Consider the following 16,184-nt stretch of genomic DNA (forward strand, 5'->3'; position numbering starts at 1 on the left):
TAGATAACAAGACTATATCTAAACCCAGGTAACAGTCCTGAAGCAGAATGAATCCTGCACCTATCTGCAAAGAGCCAAACTCATCGCTTAATATGGAGAAGGGCCAATGTATGGAGCTTTTCCTTTCCAGGCCCAGAGCAATTGCTAGTGCCAAAATATGTAATAGTTATGGATCAGAAACAAGCCTTTACAAGAACATTTCTATAGAGCAATATCTGTGCCAATTTTTTGTGGAAGGATTTGGCCTCCTTAGCATCTCAGTCTTGTCGTAAATATAATGTTAGATGTTAACGTAGCCAAACATATTGCTTCCACCTCTAAATATAAAGGGGGAGGGGCATAAAATTGTTTTGGAGATTAAGTTAGCAAAAGGGAAAAATGCTTAAAAGAAGTGCCTAAACCCTGCTCTGGATCATAGCAAATGCCTGATAAATAGTTGCTTCTTGTTTTCTTCCTTCTGTCCCTTGTTCCCTCCCTTCCTCTTCTTGTCTTTCCTCCCTCCTTCCCTTTCTCCTTTCTTTTCTTCATCTATCCTTCTCCCTGTTGTTCTCTGGAAAAAAACCTGATTATTTTGATCTTTATTTAAAAACGAGATAGAAGCAAGTGTAACTGTGTGACCTCTCATATTCTCCATGATCTTCTTTTGCCTTTTTTCAAGTATTTTAAAGATACATGTCAAGTATTTAAAGAAAAAGTTTTATTGTTAGTAAAAATGTGAACAAATCTTATGTAAAACTGCTTTTGTTATAAATCTGACTTAAATATTACAAAAAAAAAATCAAACTGAAGGGGCAACTTTGTAGAGACAGAATGTTTCGTAATGAGAAGTTATGGGGTAAAGTGGTTCAGCAGATTCAAAAACTCAATTTAAGTGCTCTCTACTGGGGCAAAAATAAAAGTTCTTTTTGTTCCTAGCTGTCATTCATTTTCTCCCACAGATACTGGCATCTATGTGGGAGAGAAGGAAGGATTTTTGCTGTCTGTGTCCCCTACCCCATCTCTCTTTGGCTCTCCAGTTTATGTTGTTCCTTCTAGAATTCCATTTCAGAATAAAAATTTATTAGAGCAAATGTAAGAGGACAGAGTGAGCTGCAGTACTTAGTCACACACCCCAACTCTAAACCAGCATTGCATAATCCCTTTTAACTTACTTCCCCTTTCCAGGGCTGAAAGCCAGAATTATAAAGAGTTGTGAGTGGGTTGCATAAGTATGGTGATGGGAGGCAAATAGTTTTGCTAGCCTTCCGGCCCTACCAGTAAGCAAAGTTTAAGAGTAACACACAAGTCTCACAAGAAATTTTCATTCCCCAAATTAGCCTCCGTCTGGTCATGGCAGCAATTCTTTCTCTGAGGGGTGCTCCATTCTTAGGAGACCTTGGTCACTACCCTTTCAACCTCCATCTCGCCCATTGAAAACTGGATTGCAGTCAAACAAACTAAACAGCGTTCCTTAGGGGCAGCTGCTCCATTTCTACCTCTCTCTTTTTAGATTATTGTTTAGAGTACTTGTTTCTTGCTCTCCTTATTTCCTTTTGCTAAACATACCAGTTTTCATATAATTAAAGATTTTTCATTTATAAGAGGTTACATATTCCAATAGAAATGCCACACACAGTAGGTACTGCTAATCTCACAATTCCTAGAAGACTCATTTGGTCTGAAGATGCTTTGCTTCTGATTAACTTTGATGCATTAGGAATTCCCATGCTTATAACCTATCAAAGTAATGTACCATTTACCTCCTAAATTCTGTATCCCTTTCTCCAAGCTATTATAATCACTTGAATTATTTCAATGAATTAATAAATCTCCTTCCTCTCTATTGTTCACTTGCAATTGAATCTTTCCAAAGACCACCGTGATTTGACTTTGTTACAGGGTAAAAGGGGCATTTTTTTCATTGCTGTTTATTGCTGTTTTAGCACATTCCTCATGCTCCAACAAGGTCAAAGAGACACTACCACAATTCCGAATGAATCAACTTTACAGTCTCATTTAATAATCTGCTTTCTTGTTTTCTTTACAGTTATTTACTCAAATTAGAAAACATCCAAGCTGTATGCACACTGATTTTACTTAACTCATAAAATGCAAACTTTAAAGCAAACATTTGGTTTGAGTAAACAATGTCTAAAATTAACCATCGTGAACAAAAGACATAGTGGTAAGTTTCCCTCCTAACTGTAGATTATTCAATTATGAATGGCATAGACTTCAGCTCAAATTACAGAAACACTAACTCTACAGAGAGTCCACCACCACCTTAGATAAAACTAAAATTTATTTTTCACCACAATTTTCAAATACCAACAATCTCAAGGATTGTGAACTTTAATTTGCAAATGTTAAAAGTCTGTAGATGAATAAAAAACCACATTTGAATAAATATACTTAGTGAAAATCAGTGATGGGCAAAGTGCTTTTCAAACAACTGAGAAGCAGTGTTGGAAAAACAGTCTCAAAGAGCGGATAGTACTGTCAGTCCAGAGTTGGGAAATCTACTCTGAGCAGCTGAACAGCCTTTTTCCTAGGAGTCAGTACAATCTGTTATGCACCCCGCCCACTGTTTTTAAGCCCAGACACAGACAACAGCAGAGACAGATGTTGAAATTACACTCCACTTAAACAGTATCCATAGTTCAAAACATCTCACCAGCAGCCCCTCTGTAGCCTGCCATAATTAGTCAGTCACTTGCTTGTAAACTTGCCGGAAAGAAACATACCTTTCACAATGGGGAGAAATCCTATGGATGCTCGACCACTGGCCAATCTAGCAATGGAAGGAAGTGGATGGCTAGCTGTCTTAAAGAGAAAAGTCTCAACTCGGTGAATCTCAATTCTTTACAAGAAAAGGGGATGCAAAATAAGTCCAACCATTCCACAGAGCAGTACTGACAAGTCCCTTTGAAACCTTCACCACTTTTACAAGTCAAAAAGCTGCTCAGCTTAGTGTCACAGCAGCAGCTGAGACTACAGTGACGTCAGTTACTTGGAGGCGGCCTTCAAGCCACCTCTTCCAACCAGAGCTCTGTAACTTTAGAGCAGCTCCTGCTCTGGGTAAACAACTCCAGGTCCAGGACATTTTTAGCTTTTATAATGGAGCCCAGTATTTTCAAACTTGCCAAAAGAGCTGGTTGTTAACATCATACGATGACAATGGCCAATTTTAGATTTATTTTATTAGGAAAGTAAACTCATTTTTTTTATAGGCAAGAATTATCTCGCTCCTTCCATACTTCTTTCTCCTTCTCAGCTGGTGGTAGGATGTACTCTGCTGTGCCTTTAGAAGTTTGCATCTGGATGTGGCAGAACATGTGTAGCATAATTATAAATACTACATACTCTCAAAAGATCTGTGAAAGTTATCAAACTTCTATCTTCAAATAAAATAGAAATGGGACACAAAGTCCAATCTCTTAGCTCTCTGTGATTCTGACAGTGTGTTGCTTTTATCTACAATAGTAGCGATGTCTTTACATTAGCGAAAATCAGAGCCCATGGGAAAGGATGAGATTTCTTACTGTGGGAGGACAACACACACACATACACACACACACACACACACACACACCCCAAATATGAGATACTTATGGGCTTATTTTCCACTGAAGTGTGCTGCAGACATAGGAAAAGAAAGCAGCCTAAGTATATGGAAAAGTTCTCTAAATCATGATCAAATCAGCCTGTTCTGAAATGCTAGGAGATCTTGCCTCCCCAGTGACATTTCCAGGTTTATTGTGGCTTTGTACACACACCCATCTGATGACATTTGGTTTAATTTAGTCAAAAAAGTCTCTAGAGCAATTTTGTGCCTAACTTAGCAAATATACAAGTTTAAACAATAAGGTCTTCAGGTCTGAAGAGCGTCCCTGGTGTGGTCTTTAAAGTAATACATATTTACTGATATTATTTTCACCTGCTTCCAGATAAACATTTCATGAGGAGCTAAAGTTTAATAATAGTAACCTGCTCATAGTAGGACTTTAATACATGTAGGACAATCAAATGAAACCCTACTCTGTGTCTGGAAAGCCTGACATCATAATCTCAATAGCAAAAACAACAACAACAGTGATAGTTACAGTCATAATAGCAATTATTCACTGAGGGGCAACTCTCTACAAGGTTCTGTGCTAACTACTTTGAATAGACCTTTATCTGAATTCACCCTCATAGCAATTCTGTCTGTAGATACTGATAATCTGATCTTATTGATAAAACCCAAGGCTCATAGTGGTAAAGCATCCTGCAAAAGTTCATAGAAACGCACCCATGTGGAGGAAAAAGGGTTTGAAACTGTTTTTTTTTTTTTTTTTTTTTTTTATTGCAAACCATGGAATTTTGTCATAGAAATCTAGGTTTCAGTTCTACTGCCACCACTTATCTGTGTGATCTTGTAGACCCTGATTCTTCCTTAAAGAGATAATTATATTTACTTTAAGAGGCCATAAGAATATGAAGGAATATATATAGCGCCAAGCACACAATAAAGGGTAGTTCATGTCTACCTCCATATTTATGAGGCTAGGAAGAAGATTCTTGGAGAGAGGGAGAGGCAGGAGGGAGTTGCACAAAAACATCCATACAGAATTATCTTAACACTGTTTCCGGTCGGGCACGGTTGCTCACGCCTGTAATCCTAGCACTTCGGGAGGCAGAGGCACGTGGATCACTCAAGGTCAGAAGTTTGAGACAAGCCTGGACAACACGGTGAAACCCTGTGTCTACTAAAACTAAAAAAATTAGCCAGGCATGGTGGCGCAGGCCTGTAATCCTAGCTACTCGTGAGGCTGAGGCAGAATTGCTCGAATCCGGGAGGCAGAGGTTGTAGTGAGCAGAGATGGCCTCACTGCACTCCAGCCTGGTTGACAGAGCAAGACTCTGTCTCAGAAAAACAAAACAAAAAACATTGCTTCCTTTACCTTTTCTTCTACTCCAAAAGTCTTAACTTCTACGTATCACTTGTAAATCAAATTAAGACCATTTTCTAAATCCTATTGAAAATTCAGATAGTATGTGTCTAAGTTACAAGAGATGTTACGTTGGACTATACTTCCTAAGTGTCACTCAGTAGTACCCATTTCAATCTCTTTCTTCATGGATGTCCCAGTGTGATTGTCCCAGGGCAATCACAAATAATTGCCCTATGTTTTAGAAAGAATTACATCATTCATACCTGATGACATACTAATCTTATTTCAACGTGTAACAGATTCAAGTGCTTCATCTGCTTCTTGTTACAGTAAAGCTCATCTTAAATTGTACACAGAATCAAATACTAGTGAAAGTCTTTGACAAAAAGTTTACTCCAAGTTTACCACTTTTTCTAGTATTTACCAACCTTTTCTGTTGAATTATATATATATATGTAAAATTTATATTATATGTTATTTATGTATAATACATAATTTCCATGCCATATTTCATACCCCAAAGACAGAAAGTAAGTCAATCAGCTGATACAGTGCAAAGTCAAGAAATGTTCAGCACAGCTTTTGAGATTTTCCCTTGAAAACTTTTTGTTTTTTAGGAAAACTTTTAAAAGAAAAGTTCCCACAATTATGTACATAAAATGAACAGATTTAAAAGTCTGACGCTGGCATACTCAGCCCTAACAGTTATATTCAGACATCTCAAACTGCCTGAGGTTTTCAAGCAGGTGTCAGAATGACTAAAAACCTTATGGAAAAAAAATGCAATTTGTTTTGTAATGCAGTTTATCTCTAAACCATTTGAACATTTAAATCTTCAAATATGAAATTCACAAATGATTGTCCTATGTTTTAGAATTACATCATTCATACCTGATGACATACTAATCTTATTTCAACATATAACAGATATGTAAAGAAACGTACATAATAACACTTAATGGAAATAAATGTAGAAACACCGCCTGCTGTCAAGAAACAAAAAAGAAAATTCTAAAAACAATTGGAAAAGATCTATATTAATAATATTAAGGCACAATCAAAAACATTTTGAAAAGGGTAAAAGAGAAATAATGCGTGCATAAATGTCACTAGCAGGTGTTTCCAGACATACAGAATTTTAGCGTCAGAAAGAACTTCTGAAATCATCTAGCTAACCTTCTCATTTTACAGTTGAGGGAAGAGGCCCTGAGGGTAACTCATCTGCTCAAGGTCACAAAGCCACTTACTGGCCATTCCAAGAATAGAATCCCGGTCTCCTCATTCCTGGTGGAGAGCCTTGAAGTTCAAAATTCCAAGAAGGGCAAGGGAAGAAAATCTTATTTCAATTTTATAAGAATGCTGGATATGAGAGGAGACTGAGAAGTTGACTTCTGGCTTTGGCAAATTTTAAATTCAGTTTTCTTCTATGTCCAAATGAGAGAGATGATACTCTGTCTTCCAAGTATGACATAAGACTCATATAGCTGAGTATTTATTTATTTTTGAGATGGAGTCTTGTTCTGTCGTCCAGGCTGGAGTGCAGTGACGCGATCTCGGCTCACTGCAACCCCCGCCTCCCAGGTTCAAGTGATCCTTCTGCCTCAGCCTCCTGAGTAGCTGGAACTACAGGAGCACGCCACCATGCCCAGCTAATTTTTGTATTTTTAGCAGAGACAGGGTGTCACCATATTGGCCAATCTGGTCTTGAACTCCTGACCTCATGATCTGCCCGCCTCAGCGTCCCAAAGTGCTGGGATTACAGGCGTGAGCCACTGTGCCGGGCCAGCTGAGTATTTATTACTATCTAAAGAGGCTTGTGTCCTTAGCTAATTGTAAACACTAGGTCAAAATAAAAAGGCAAATGGATTTTAGCAGTTAAAAAGATCTGAAGATAAACACAGCAACATGGCCTTAAGCATGCCAGTACATATTTAATCTATAGTTTCGTTTGCAGAATGATCCTGAAGTGTTACAAAGCAGTTACTCATTTGTTCTCTTTACGCTATGACAACCTGGTTGTTATAGACTGGAGAGCTTCTGATTTCTTGCTTACATCATTTTTTCCATTGCTCATTCTTTTACCCTTTAAACATATTTAACAATAAAAGGGGTACTGTGTTTCTATTTTCATTAGAAGATAGAAAAGATTTAAAAAACTAAACTTGTTATTTTTTGTTTGTTTTAGTTTTGTTTTTGAGATGGTCTTGTTCTGTTACCCAGGCTGGAGTGTAGTGGTATGATCATGGCTCACTACAACCTCAACTTCCAGGGCTCAAGCAATCTTCCAGCTTCAGACTCCTGAATAGGGGACCACAGGCACTTGCCACCATGTCCAGCTAATTTTTTGATTTTTTTTTTTTTTTTTTTTTTTTGAGATAAGGTCTTGTTATGTTGCCCAGGCTGGTCTTGAACTTCTGAGCTCAAATGATCCTCCCTCCTTGGCCTCCCAAAGTGCTGAGATTATAGGCCTGAAACACTACGCCCAGCCTAAACTCATTCTTGTGCATGTTAAAGTTCAAAGGCTACTATAAGGGATGTAGTTTAAGTAATTCTTTCTTTTTGAATAATGTCTTCCTCTTGCAATTTTGAAATTACTTTAAGATCATGAGATCTCAGTTGTTTAGCAGAACTCTTGAATCTCAAATTATCTTCAATTCCTAAGGTCTTGGGAACTTTAATTAACATTCCATTTAACAACTATTTGTGAATACCAATTCTATGCCTGGTTAGACCAAGAGGACTCAAAGAAGAGTAAGAAGTCCTTGTCTTCAACAGGTCTGGTCAGCTCTGAAGATTCCCTGAAATGTGACATGTAGCGTGACTGTTTACATTCTGAGTAGCCCACTACACTGGTATAAATTCACAAATTTGGAGAGTCTCTCCTAGAAGTACCCACAGCATTCCACCGAGGAGATCACGGTTTAGTGTTACTCTCACTCAGCCCTAGCTGCACACTATAATCACACAGAGAATGAAAAAGAAAAATAGCCATGCTGGAACTCTCCCCAGACTTCTGACTCAGACCATCCAGTGGTGAGGTCCTGGCTTCAGACTTCTGATAAAGTTCCACAGCTGATTCTGTCAAATTTGGTCCTGTGTTATTTGAGTTCTAGAATGGCAATTTCAATTGTGTGTTAATAAATATAATTTTGATCCTCCTAAAGTACTGTTTTGGGATATAAAATTATGAGGATAACACACAGAATATTTACTATCCATAGAAGTTACATGTTTGGACTATTACTTGCCAGCTAATGCACTATTTTTTCCAGTGGGGGATGTTTATCCTTAGAATCATGGGACACTGGCTTTCTCTTCTATTCTGAAGGCTACACGTCAATAAGTTTTTTAGCCAAGCACATCCATCATGAGGCTTATGCACAGGCATTTCCAGATGGCAGAAATATTCAAAAGACACACGTTTGAATGATCTGTTCTTTTCAAGTCGTGGTCCAAATTCTGAACCAAACAGTAACATATTTGAGAAATGTCGGCTATTTTAAAACTAGAAACAGAGCTTGCTCACATTTTTCAAATTTGCTTTTAGCATCCCATTGTATTATTTACAGATTCTTGACTTGGAGGATACTGATAATGATGAGAATAAAATCAAAATAATAAAAAGGACTGTTCGAGGGCTACCTTTTCTTTAGTGACCAGAAGAGTCCTGGGAATGCTTGTCCACCACAAGAGGGCCACCCTGAGCCACTTCTCTCTGCTGTGCTGTTTCAGCAGTAATGCACGGCTCAGGTTTGGTGAGGGTAATTTGAAGGACACAGGAACTAATCCATATTCCCCCAGGGAGTAACTAATCCACCTATATCTTCTACGAGAAATGTTAGATTTATCACTACCAGGTGACAGCATTCTATTTCCAATAATTGCCTAGTAAAATATCACTGATAAAGGAAATAACTATTGGATAATCACACTTCGGCACAGAAAAGGAGAAGAGGTAGCACATACTAAGGACTAGAAGGAATAAATCAATATGCATAGGCTTTGATTAGAGGTCGGGAAAGCCATCTGTTTCATTCACAGGGCATGGAGTGGGGAAAGAGGTGGAAGATCTGAATGCGGAACAGCATGAGTGGGTGTTAGATTTTGAGCACTTGGAGTTCAGGTCAAAAGAAATGTGGCATCATGACATGAGAGGGATACGGTAAAGGATTTGGAGGTAAAATTACAGAAAGGGAGGCCTAAATTCACACTTCAGTGTAGCCCCCAGGCCCACTCTAATCAGATGATTTCTGCAGAACTAGCCAGACCCATTTTCCATGGCCAAGGTCCCTCAGTAAGTCCATATTAGCCTATAAGCACAATATCTTGATGGGAATTTGTCCATGAACATCTCAAAAATTCATAAAGGAAAGGGGTTTAGGAAAAGAGAGTTGCAAAATGGTGATATCATGCAGGGCAAAAGCTATTCAAATGCAGGAAGAAAGCAGTAGGTATTTAGTACATCCCCAAAAGCAGCTGTGTCTGACCTTTCCACTGTATTCTGTTGTTGTTGACGCCATCAATATATATTGCAAAATAAGATTTCTGTAACCGCTTTTTTTGTTTTTTTTTGGAGACGGAGTTTCGCTCTTGTCGCCCAGGCTGGAGTACAACGTCATGATCTCAGTTCACTGCAACCTCCACCTCCCGGGTTTAAGTGATTCTCCTGCCTCAGTCACCCAAGTAGCTGGGATTACAGGCGTCCGCCACCATGTCCAGCTAATTTCTGTATTTTTAGTAGAGACAGGGTTTTGCCATGTTGGCCGGACTGGTCTCGAACTCCCAACCTCAGGTAATCCACCCAACTTGGCCTCTCGAAGTGCTGGGATTACAGACGTGAGCCACTGTGCCTGGCCAACCTCACCCTTTTTTATCCAACTCTTTTTAATCCCCGCTACTATTTTGAATCCAGTCACTTTCTACAAATATCAGGTATCTTCAAACTAATAGCTGCATCTGAATCAAGTACATTCCCTCTGAAGTAAGGAGGCTGAACAGAGGCTTCGGTTTCCCCTCTTGGACAGTTTTTCTACATCAAGATGAAGTCCAAGGCCAGGCAGTCCTCCTTTTCCTTGACTACCTCAACTAGCTTCACTGTGGCTTTTTCCACTAGATGCACAAATGCTAAGGCCCTCTATGCAGTGGCCCGACAGCCTCAGCAGGTACACATTTCCTTTCAGGCAAAGGCTCAGAAGATACACATTTCCTTTCCTGCTTGGATTCCCAGGAGTCACCCAATGCCAGGAAAAAAATTAATTTCAGTACCTTGTCATGTTGAAACCCAGTTATAAATGACTGATCTAGGCCAATATACAGGATGTTCTATTTAAGAAGTCTCACTCTATTTTGTCTGTTCAGGAGTCAGAGATACAAAAGGAGTAACAAAGAATGTGAAAAAAACTGTTTATAAGAAAGAAGGAAGGGAGTTATAAACTACGAACTAAACTGAATGTTCTGACTTTAAGAAATAAGAGTATATAAGTCATTTCTTTAAAAAAGCTCTAAATTACCTTCCCTTACTAAATCACTTGAGGCAAGTAAGTAAACTGATGAGTTGCTCTCTGCCCCTCATACTCTCTTAATATGTGAATGAACAGGTTAAGGCAGGTACTTTTGACATAAACTTAAAGAGCTGGCTTTAAAGGCACATCATGTTGGAAACCTCAAAAAGAAGCGATGCCGTTTCCCAGCCTTCAATAATCACTTATGCATCATGCTTGTTAACAGAAGCAGCTCAACTAAAAACATTCAGAAGAGACTACAGAAAATAAACGCATAAAGCACACTTTTTCAGAGTCAACAATTTCCACAGTTCCATATCTGGAGTATGCACGATATTATAACTCTTCAAACAGTCAAGATATTGCACCACTCATGAATACCTCAGGGTGGTTTGCCATTTTCTTTTTTTTATTTTTATTTTTTGAGACGGAGTCTCGCACTGTCGCCCAGGCTGGAGTGCAGTGGCACGATCTAGGCTCACTGCAAGCTCCGCCTCCCGGGTTCATGCCATTCTCCTGCCTCAGTCTCCCAAGTAGCTGGGACTACAGGAGCTGCTACACCCGGCTAATTTTTCGTATTTTTAGTAGAGATGGGGTTTCACTGTGTTAGCCAGGATGGTCTCGATCTCCTGACCTCATGATCCGCTCTCCCTGGCCTCCCAAAGTGCTGGGATTACAAGCGTGAGCCACCGCGCCCGGCCTGCAATTTTCTTAAGTGAGTTGGTGTTCTAAACTTTTCTGAAAAGTTCTAGTTTTTAAATTAGTGTAATGCTCTACACTGTTACTGTTTATTTAATGCTTATTTTCCTAAAAAACAAAAGTCACTTAAAATCATTTTTAAAATATATCTAAAACTTTACTGATAATTTAAATAAAAATCATCAAAACAAAGGCAAGTTTTTATTATCTGAGTTTAATATATGCTAAATAGGAATCTGGATTCAAAAACATTGAAAAACACCAAATATGCAAGTCAATAAAATTCTATGAACATTTTTGTAAAGGTTGCATAACTGCTAACAACCACTGATTATGTATTATCTTAAACTAAATGTTTGCAATTTTATCTTCAGATGTTGGGTTTTGTTGGTACCTTATTTTGAAAAATAGCTACAGAAAAATATGTTCAACTCTCAACTAAAAAAGTTTTATAATGGTAACAGTGAAATTGAATAATCAGGAAATGTCAATAGACTTAAGTTTATTAATCATAAATATGTGGGATATAAAAAGATCAGATGGGGCTCTTTAGGACAACATGGCCCGGCTTAACAGTGAGCAGTGCAAGGTAGAGGTTTCTGAGGTTTCTCTTTACATCTAAAAACTGTTATATTTGCTGCTCTTATTTTTTGATCAAGTGGTTTATAACAGTACTCTACTCAAAAGGTTCCCCAGAAATATTTAAAATACTACCCACAACTTCACTAGGACAGACACAGGCTAGAACTGCCATTGAGTACAGAAAATACACCTTTAAGCAGGGAAGACATGGATGAAAATGTATTTAAGTTACATGGAAAGGACCTTTAGAGATTCTGTGATTTGCACACACTTTCAAAATGGCAAGCATGAAAAACAGCCACTACCACTTTCCCTTCTTTCAACTGATCAACACAAAAGTACAGTTTAGAAGCATTTAAGATATTCCCACATTTATTACTGTAACTACAAAGGTTTTCTGCCATCTCCAGGCCATGAAATATTCTATTTTGTATGAGTTTTTATCTGAAATTCTACAAGTAGACTGCTGAGAATGTCAGGACCTACCCATGAAATGTGTTTCATCAAAATGTGAATGACATTACTTTACCTATCGAAAACCAGATCAAAATTAAAACCGCAGAAAGAAATCTATCTTTCATTAGACCTAATTGGTTTACAACTAGGGTTTAAGCAGTTATGTCTTCATGCATACTATGTTTTCACTGTACCATATCCCAGTAGTTTAATAAATGGTCGACTTTTCTTGCTTTCTGGTACTATTCTCCACTACCTTCTCTTCAATCTCTACATTCACTTATGGTATCTGACACAAAGTATGACTCTGCTAGATGAACTGGACTGTAGTTCTATCAGAATGCAGTTACAAACACTGCATGAATATTTGGAATTAAGGCTGAGCTACCAAATTGACAGTCCAAACGTCGTTGGCAGCTAATTAAATAAGCATATCCCATTCTACCACACAAACTAAAGTTGAAGATTAGAGAATGCAGGCCAAAACACATTCCAGGCTCAGGACTGAATTTTCCTTTGTTTTATGAGTTTAGTTACTTATGCTTAAAAATAGCCAACTGAATTCCTCTTTTCTTAGATCTAGGCCAAATTAACAAGAAGACACTTCTTCCTATGGCCAAGAATGTGCATACAAGGGAATTTTCTAGAATAAGGCTTGCTCTGTTGAGTTTAGTTTGGTGTGATGTTTAAATAGCATAGCTTCAAAGGTCCAAACAAAAGACGACACCTTGTCTTAATAATTGAGGGTCTTTTCTCTCTTGGTGAATCAAGAAGCGTGGTTGTTCCTCTTTCAGAAACAGCTTAATACAACAAAAATAATGCAAGCAACAGGATCAAAGGGGAAGACGCTGCGGATTCTCTTTCTGAGGTTTTGGGCACCATCTTTGTTAACTTATATTCCCAAGTTTATGTTCTATGCTTTAAGAGATAAGTGCATCCTGGATACTGGGTGCCCGCTGAACAGCTTTAAGTTACAGGGAAAAGACGGCAAGGAAAAAGGTCACTTCATGCCTACTGGCAATTTTCTGACCCCACCTTCCAGCAACTGGTCCCCAGCATGTCCCCTAAGACAGAGGCAGGTCCGAATGCCCTGACCCTGCATGCATTTCTCATTATACACTGCAGTGTGATGGATCTGTGTGTGTACACACAGGCACAACTGGGAAGCTGGTCTATGCAGTGAGTGGGGCAGAGTGGAAAAGAGCCTCCCTGAAATTCAACTGTTCAGTAAAGTTGATTCACTAACTTCAGAGGAGCCGTTGGAATGATCCCATAGCCCCCAGAATCTGTGAGCAGTAGTCAAGTCAGTCCTGCTTCAGCCTACTTCCCTTTCCCCAATATTTCACAGGAGTTTCACATATGGAGGATCTGGATGAGATTCAAGAGTCTCATGAAATTCTATAAAATCACTGCCTGTATTAGTCTACTTTCACACTGCTATAAAGAGCTTCCCTGAGACTGGGTAATTAATAAAGGAAAGAGGTTTGACTCACAGTTCTGTATAGCTAGGGAGGCCTCAGGAAACTTGCAATCATGGTGGAAGGGGAAGCAGGCACTTTCTTCACAAGGCGGCAGTGGACAGGAGTGAAGGAGGAACTTCTAAACATTTATAAAACCATCAAATCTTGTGAGGACTCACTTGTTATCGTGAGAACAGCATGGGGAAAACCACGCCCATGGTCCAATCACCTGCCTCCCTCTACATGTGGAGATTACAGGTCCCTCCCTCAACCCATGGGGATTATAATTCAAGATGAGATTTGAGTGGGACACAGAGTCTAACCGTATCACTGTTTTAGGAATTCACAGGTAAGATTAATACCACTGTTGCCAGAAGGGCAACATAAGGAACACGACCACGGTCCCTAAAATGAGATATATAGTTGAGGCTGGTGTTTTGGTTAGTCCAGACAGCTCTCCTTCCCTATTCAGGTCACAAGTTATCACTGAGGTGTTTGCACCACCCTTGCATATATTTATGGTGTCAGTCCATCTAAGAATGCCTAGGGATTTTGTTGTAATAACATGTTAGATCACTGTGGGATCATCTTGAGTCTTGAATTCAGTGTGCACACATGCCTGCGTCTCTCAGTGAGTGTGTGACGCTGTGCCCACACACTATTCACCTTGGTTCTCTTTTCTGTTAGGTATTATTCCTATTTACCTTTAATTTTGTGTTTTTGAGAACTTGTATTAATGCAAGCCAAGTTTTCTGGCACCACCACCAGTGCAGTAATATAACTGCTTTATCACTGGAGGTGATATCCCTTCTGGCAAAGGCTATACAACTAAGTGGAAATGCTCTAGAGAGAATTCAGACATCCACTGAGCAGCTGAAACTTTAAAGTCTAGTCAAACCTAGACAACTAATGATCCTATATCTTAGTATCACATAGTTTACTGTAAGCTTTGTTGGGGCTATATTGAACATGTATTTTAGACAATTCAAATATCTAAAAGTAGTGGTTCTGGGGCGTTTTAAAAAATAGAGATGCCTAGGTCCGTACATTTTATTTCAATTAGTACGGATTATGTCCCCAATTAAAAACTTCCCAGAAATTCTGATGTGCAGCTAGCATTGAGAACTACGATCTAGTTATTTCATTTTTGATTAATCTCATGATAAAACTAAAATCTAAAGCCAGTTTCTTAAAGTCACACATGGTAGTGAATATGCATGATGCTTCTGAAGTGAATGAGTGCATACCACATCACATTTATCTGCAAAGATAATATCAGCAGTTTGGACAAGACAATTCTTTGTGATGTGGGATTTCAGGGACCATGAAGTTTTGATCCCTTCCTCCTAAATGCCAGCAAACTTCCCAGTCATTGCAATAACCTGCAACACTCCACACACTTCCAAATGCTCTGTAGGTGGCTGACAGCCTTTTAACAGGTGTAACTGGCTCCAAAGACAATACATATTTCAGCTAAATTTCAGCTCTCAAACATTTACTTTCAGTTCCTGAAATGGTGGCCTGGAAACTTATCACAGATCTAACAGACAAACTTTAGGTTTTAAAGTGTTTGTTATCCCTGAGATGAAAAATTTTAAAAAGTAAACACCTGAATTATATATAATTGATTAAACATGGTATTTATCTCATTTCATTCATTTTTGTAATGAAGTTTTACCTAGCTCTCTGAATCGCTAAAATGAAAAGCCAGAAGTGCATACTGACAGATTCCGTTGGTTAACCACTCCTCACTCCAAGTCTCTCCTCCCCCTATCAAAAAACAAACAGAACCAAAAACCAAAACCAAACAAACCCTGTAGAGAGTAAGAGCAGTTATTCTAAACTAAAGTTTTAGATTATTGTGAAGGTTTTTTGTTTGTTTGTTTAATTAATACTCAAATGGATGTGTGGGAGGATGTGACGATAAATCAGAGTCCCTTGAAAGTTAAATTCCTGGAGATTCCAAGGGCCATTACCAATAGCAACTTTTAGAACAAAGTTTTTCCACATATTCTTTTTGCAGACATGCAAGATACTTCACTTTCCACAGATTTTCATATCCATCAACCCAACCTGTGAGTATTTACAAGTATGTGACTTCAACAAGTGCAGAGATTGCTGACTCCTGGGTGGTACTGGATAAACTATCAATGAGATGGACAGAATAGGTCTTGTGGGTAGACGGAGTCTATCCAGGCCACTTTAGGTATGAGGAAAAAGGGGGATGCTCAGGCTTACTGAAGTTAGTTTATATCTCGAGAGCAACTCCCGCCAGAACTATGTTCCCAGTCTTGGATTGTGGTCTAATGAATTTGAGAAAATGACCATATTTTAATGAAATTCTAAAGAATGACTGTATTTTTTCCCTATTCAAAACAATTCACATATCATATTTATAGAGCATTTCCTGCTTTGGAGGCATTCTATTATGGAGGATAGGACTCCAAGTATCCAAATTGAACTCCAAGTTCAATTAGCAATACATGACTTCAAGTATAAAAAGTAAAAGCAGGAATGGCAGGTTTGGTGGGAATCTGGTCAAACAGAGTAGGATGGGGATAACTGTTTCCTAA

The 16,184-nt window shown here is 38.7% G+C and overlaps 1 protein-coding gene across 2 annotated transcripts in view; it reads right to left on the reverse strand.

Moving 5' to 3' along the window:
• KIAA0408 (KIAA0408 ortholog) overlaps nt 1–16,184 on the reverse strand; it is a 34,945-nt gene that overhangs the window by 18,309 nt on the left and 452 nt on the right. The window contains exon 1 of one of the 2 annotated variants that reach the window (XM_023230733.2): nt 2,724–2,939. The exons of the other annotated variant lie outside the window; for it this stretch is intronic. The gene's annotated coding sequence lies outside the window, so the exon portion shown is untranslated. Of the gene's footprint in view, nt 1–2,723; nt 2,940–16,184 lie in introns of those variants that run through there. 2 annotated transcript variants of the gene reach the window in all.

Source organism: Piliocolobus tephrosceles, chromosome 5 (assembly GCF_002776525.5).
Source record: "Piliocolobus tephrosceles isolate RC106 chromosome 5, ASM277652v3, whole genome shotgun sequence".
In the NCBI taxonomy this organism is placed as follows: Eukaryota; Metazoa; Chordata; class Mammalia; order Primates; family Cercopithecidae; genus Piliocolobus; species Piliocolobus tephrosceles.